Raw genomic sequence first — 5,732 nt, forward strand, 5'->3', positions numbered from 1 at the left:
GAATTTTTCGAAATACTAACTGTTCCTTAGTTACAAAACATCCTGATTACAAGGAACTTTATTTGAATATCAAATTAAACACAAGGTATATGTTTAAATAAATAAAATGATTCACGTAAACTAACCACAAACATACTAACACCTACTCAACTCTACACTGTAGAAGCTGCAACCTAAAAAATCTATGCTGACGTTGCATAAAGCTAGAGATACCGAATTTAAATTTTTCTATTTAAAAAATTGCATATATTCAATATATCTAAAAAGATACGGCATGTTTAACATGTGGTCAGTGTAATCGTGTCAGACTGTCCTTTTTCTTCATAAAGAGCATGAGAGTTTCAAAATGTGTGACGTCATCATTCCCGGAAGTGATGTCACTTATACTAATCGAATTATTTCTCATCTTATTCTTACAGCGATAATTACATAAAATTCTTATAGAATACTATTTATTATGAACGTTATGGAGTGGCCAGAAGCGATATAACGGTACAATAATTATAAAGAAAAGTTCACTGAATAGAATCTAAAAGATTATATTTCCTTTCCGTGATCCACGTAAAGCTTCGTTCTCTTTTACATTATCAGGCTGTTGACGAGTACTGAGAAATACGCAAAATTCAGCAGGCAGTCCTACTAAACATGTAAGAGCATTCTTTTCTACATAGATGAGCTCTGCTTAAAGTAATCTGCATTTGCACATTTCAACAGTGTTAATTGTTGCTAGGAGCAACGTAAACATGTTGAGCACATAATAAATTCCGAGGGTGGCGATTTACCTTTTCTTCTATGAAAACCGTAAGTGGCTTTTTTTTTATTCTAATATTTAAACGTACTAGCGATTTATTTTTAGTGTCTTAATATCTGGCATATCCTAAAGATTACATTATTTCTTTCTGAGTTGCGTTTATCATTTTATAAGTTTTAAACGTTAATTGCTTTTGGAACATTTGTTTCATTCAATAACATAACCAAAAATATGTATTTTCGGGTGAGTGCATGTTTACAAATTCATGTGTATATTTGTTTTAGAAAATTAAAGAAAACGATTTCAAACCGATGAGAAGAATGAGTTACCTTTTCACCAGAAAAATAAATATTTAAAACCACGATATTTAAAACAATCGCTAACTTTCAAGTTGTTTGGATTTTGTGAATGCAATGGACAATTTTTATGTTATAGACTGATCAACAATGGTGGGAAAAAAACTGCCTACCTGAATTTCCACTCTCCGCAGCTCTTTTCTCTCTTATTCATCGAGCAATACCTGCTGCTAGTAAACGTAATCCTCACCCTGTCACATCTCTGTTTACGTCCCACGAGTCACGTGACTAGCATGCTGACACGGCCACCAAGCAACAAGAAATCGATAGCGTAACGAAAGGCGGATGCGACGCTATGAAGAAATATTCCGATTGGCTCACTGTTTTTCAACAACACCGCGAGAAATGGTAACCCAGGAGGACACTAAAAACAAATTACAGCTATACTCGTAAAACAGAAGGATGAACAACTTAGCATAATCTTGATGTTGTATAAAGCATTTTAATAAATAAAAATCACAGCCAAGATGAACTTTCTGTCGATCAAATGTACTAATAAATTTCTTCATTCATAGACGAGGTTTCATTGTAAACTCATACGAACAGTCTTGATGTAAACCCTCTCACTGCGCTTACGTTAAAGGTTTTATACTGAGCATGAATGTTATACAAAAGACGTTATCTAGATGTATAATTAAAGGGTGTATTTTTAGCCTTAAGATTACTAATGGCCATTGTCTTTTTATTTAATTTTTCTACACTGTTTACATTTTGGGTCCATGACTTTGTTGGTCGAATTGACCCTAATAATACTACAAACACTGCTGTTAATCTTTCTGATTACAAATAAAGAAATTGGCTTTAGTCAACTGGTTTTTCGTCATTTCTTTACAATGAAATCTGTAACAGACGAAAACATAAACAATATGATCAAGAATGTGAACTATGACGATGACGAACAATATGAAAACAAATCAGGAATTTGAGGGTTTAAACATTTTCGTGTTTACAGAGACCTTGAACAGTAAATATTTTTGGCATTGTTTTATATATATTTTGTGTAAAATAATATACAAATTTTGAATTTAATATGCTTATCTGATGATTGTATAAATAAGGATATATATATATAGTTTTTTCACAAAATATCATTGAAACTTATATAATTTAGACCAGTATTCTTTGTAGAAAAGATGTTGAGAAAGAAAAAATATACATATAATGAATTTTGAATCTGTTTTAGAGACGCTTTGGACACTGGCTGGTTGCTGAAGTAGCAGGTTATTTCTAGAATAGTATCTCTAATATTGGCCCGGTATGGCCAGGTGGGTTAAGCCTTTCGACTGGTGATCCCAGGGTCGCGGGTTTGAATCTCCGTCGCACCAAACATGCTCGCCCTTTCAGCCGTGGGGTCGTTATTATGTGATGGTCACTCCCACTATTCGTTGGTAAAAGAGTAGATCAAGAGTTAGCGGTGGGTGGTGATGACTAGCTGTCTTCCCTCTGATCTTACACTACTAAATTAGAGACGACTAGCGCAGATAGCCCTTGTTTAGCTTTGCGCGAAATTCACAAACAAACAAACCTAGTAGCTAGGACAGCGGAGCTTCGCTTTTTAAGTCACAGACTTACAGTACACAAATCCAGGATTTCAATACCCGCGGTGGACACAGCAAATAGCTCACCTTGGCAATGTGTAAATCCGTAGACTTACAGCTGTATCACGGAAGACAACTCTCCAAGAAAGAATCAGTAGAGGCGTCATCTCTACTTATCATTTCATTTCACCTGAATTGTAACAAAAGTATTTTAATGTGTGTAATGAAGAACAATGTGTTAGACATTGCTACCATAAGTCATGCTCAGAATAAGATCAATGCGGATTGTGACCCCTTCCCCACACACCATGATACTGCGTTCTCATAGTAAAAATTAATGTATTTGTTGGGAACTTCACGCGAAGCTACACGAGGACTATCCTCGAGCAGTACACAATTTAAGAGTAAAAGACTAGAGAAAAAGCAGATAGTCATCACCACCCACCGCCTACAGCAAAAATAAAAGAACTATACGAAAAGCTCGAAACCATATTACTGCAGGATTCTATCACATTTCAGAAATTAACGTTACGCTTAGTGTTAAAGAAAAAAACATTTTAGCTACAAGCTTCTCCATAACAAGAGATAATAAGTTCCAATAATAATCATTTTTTCCAAAACCAAATGTAAGATCAGGATGGTAAACAAACAACTTAAAGTATTTATCATTTAATACCAATACTGTCACAATCGATCAGGTAGAATCGTGTTAGGCCCAATCGATTCCTGAATTTGTCACAGCGGCTATCAAAATTCGATTTCTGAATTCCTTACAGCAGGTATCGAAATCCTATTGTATTGATGTTATAAGCATCAAGACATACCGCTGAACCACTGAGGGCTAAAGCCTTTAGTAGTGGTTCATATGTTGAGTAAAAGGAAAACAGAACACCATACTGGTGATTTACTTTCTGTCAAGTCTTTGTTCGTTTGTTTGCTTTGAATTTCGTGCAAAGCTACTCGAGGACTATCTGCGCTAGCCGTCCCTAATTTAGCAGTGTAAGACTAGATGGAAGGCAGCTAATCATAATCATCACCACCCACCACCAAATCTTGGGCTACTCTTTTACCAACGAATAGTGGGATTGACCGTCACATTATAATGCCCCCCATAGTTGAAAAAGCGAGCATGTTTACGAATAGTGGGATTGACCGTCAAGTCTGTCACGTAATAAAAGAGAGGTAGTTGATAAAAAAACGTTTACAACAAAGCTCGGCACGGCCAGGTGGGTTAAGGAGTTCGACTCGTAATCTGGAAGCCGCGGGTTCGAATCCCCGTCGCACCAAACATGCTCGCCCTTTCAGCCGTGGGGCGTTATAATGTGACGGTCAATCCCACTATTCGTTGGTAAAAGAATAGCCCAAGAGTTGGCGGTGGGTGGTTATGATTATGATTAGCTGCCTTCCATCTAGTCTTACACTACTAAATTAGGGACGGCTAGCGCAGATAGCTTTCGTGTAGCTTTGCGCAAAATTCAAAAACCATACCATGTTTAAAACAACTGTTTTTTTCCTCATATACTAAACAGTTTTAGAAATGATGCAAGGAGATGTGGAAAGACGTTACAAATCTTGGCCATTTTAGAGTGTTAAGTTTCGATTTATGGTAAATTTAGAGTAGGTGTAGATTATCACACGTACTTAAACTGCACGTGAAACTTATGACTTACAATTATATCTAACTTTCATTGTAGTTCGACTCTCCCGTTTTTGTTTGATTTATCCAGAGTTTACCATGTAATAACTTTAAAGCATTCTTCACAAAGTGGTAGACTTACCTCTGCTCCACCTAGTACTATGCCCGGCATGGCCAAGTGGGTTAAGGCGTTCGACTCGTAATCTAAGAGTCGCGGGTTCGAATCCCGGTCTCACCAAACGTGCTCGCTCTTTCAGCCGTGGGGCGTTATAATGTGTCGGTCAATCCCACTATTCGTTGGTAAAAGATTAGCCCAAGAGTTGGTGGTGCTGACTAGCTGCTTTCCCTCTAGTCTTACACTGCTAAATTAGGGACGGCTAGCACAGATAGCCATCGAGTAGCTTTGTGCAAAATTCAAAACAAACAAACCTAGTAGCAAGGACAGCGGAGCTTCGCTTTTTCTTATCTTAAAATGGAAAGCTTACCTTTGAGAACAATTTTAGTTTTAAGAAACCACGTAATCAAAGTATTCTACAGTTTCTCAATATAATATATACAGAAATATTATCCATATATAATAGCTTAGCTTAAACAATATTGTTTATGTGAAAAAAGTTAACAAATGAACAGTAAATAAGGAGGAAAAAAGGCGCATATTTTACATTTTGTAAAAGATAGTTTACAAACAACAGAAGTATTTTTAAAGTTTCACCATTATTCTCATGGGAAACCGACGTCTTTTTTTCGTTTTCATAGACGCTCTCAACATTATACGCTAGCGGTTCGGTTATGGTTAAGCCTACTTAGAGAGGCATATCTTGCTTCTTGATGGGATTTGTCAGAACTGTCAAAAACACTTTCACGTTCTAATTACTCTGGAGACAAAAGGGAAAAACTACACTTTTAATATGTTCTTATAGAGCCGTGAGCCCAAAAGCAGTATGTGTAAGAAAAAATGATAATCCCTGTGTTATAAGAATCCCAGATAAGCAAAGTTCATTAAAAGCTTACTTTATTACTAGGATGTTTGTGAAATTGATTTTATAGCAAGATAATAAATTTAAATATAAAAATTCAAGGATTTTCTTTTATTCAATTTGCCTCATCTTCACTAACTGAGGGTCACGGGTTCGAATCCCCGTCACACCAAACATACTCATCCTTTCAGCCGTGGGGGCGTTATAATGTGACGATCAATTCCACTATTCGTTAATAAAAGAGTAGCCCAAGAGTTGGCGGTGGGCGGTGATGACTAGCTCCTTTTTTCTAGTCTTACACTGCAAAATTAGATATGGCTAGCGCAGATAGCTCCTGTGTAGCTTTGTGCGAAATTCAAGAAACAAACAAACTTCAGTAATAAGGACATATTTCAAACCTCCACCATAGAATTTTACGAAATGACCAACAGTGCTAACCACGTGGTCAAACTGATTATTGATGTAAGCTGAGCC

At 36.5% G+C, this 5,732-nt stretch overlaps 1 long non-coding RNA gene across 1 annotated transcript; it reads left to right on the forward strand.

Moving 5' to 3' along the window:
* Window positions 1–222: 222 nt before the first annotated feature.
* Window positions 223–1,912, forward strand: LOC143226419 (uncharacterized). The gene is made up of 2 exons (XR_013014608.1): window positions 223–801; window positions 1,187–1,912. It is a non-coding gene; the product is annotated as an uncharacterized LOC143226419 (long non-coding RNA).
* Window positions 1,913–5,732: the final 3,820 nt, after the last annotated feature.

The sequence above is a fragment of the Tachypleus tridentatus genome, chromosome 9 (assembly GCF_004210375.1).
Source record: "Tachypleus tridentatus isolate NWPU-2018 chromosome 9, ASM421037v1, whole genome shotgun sequence".
NCBI lineage: Eukaryota > Metazoa > Arthropoda > Merostomata > Xiphosura > Limulidae > Tachypleus > Tachypleus tridentatus.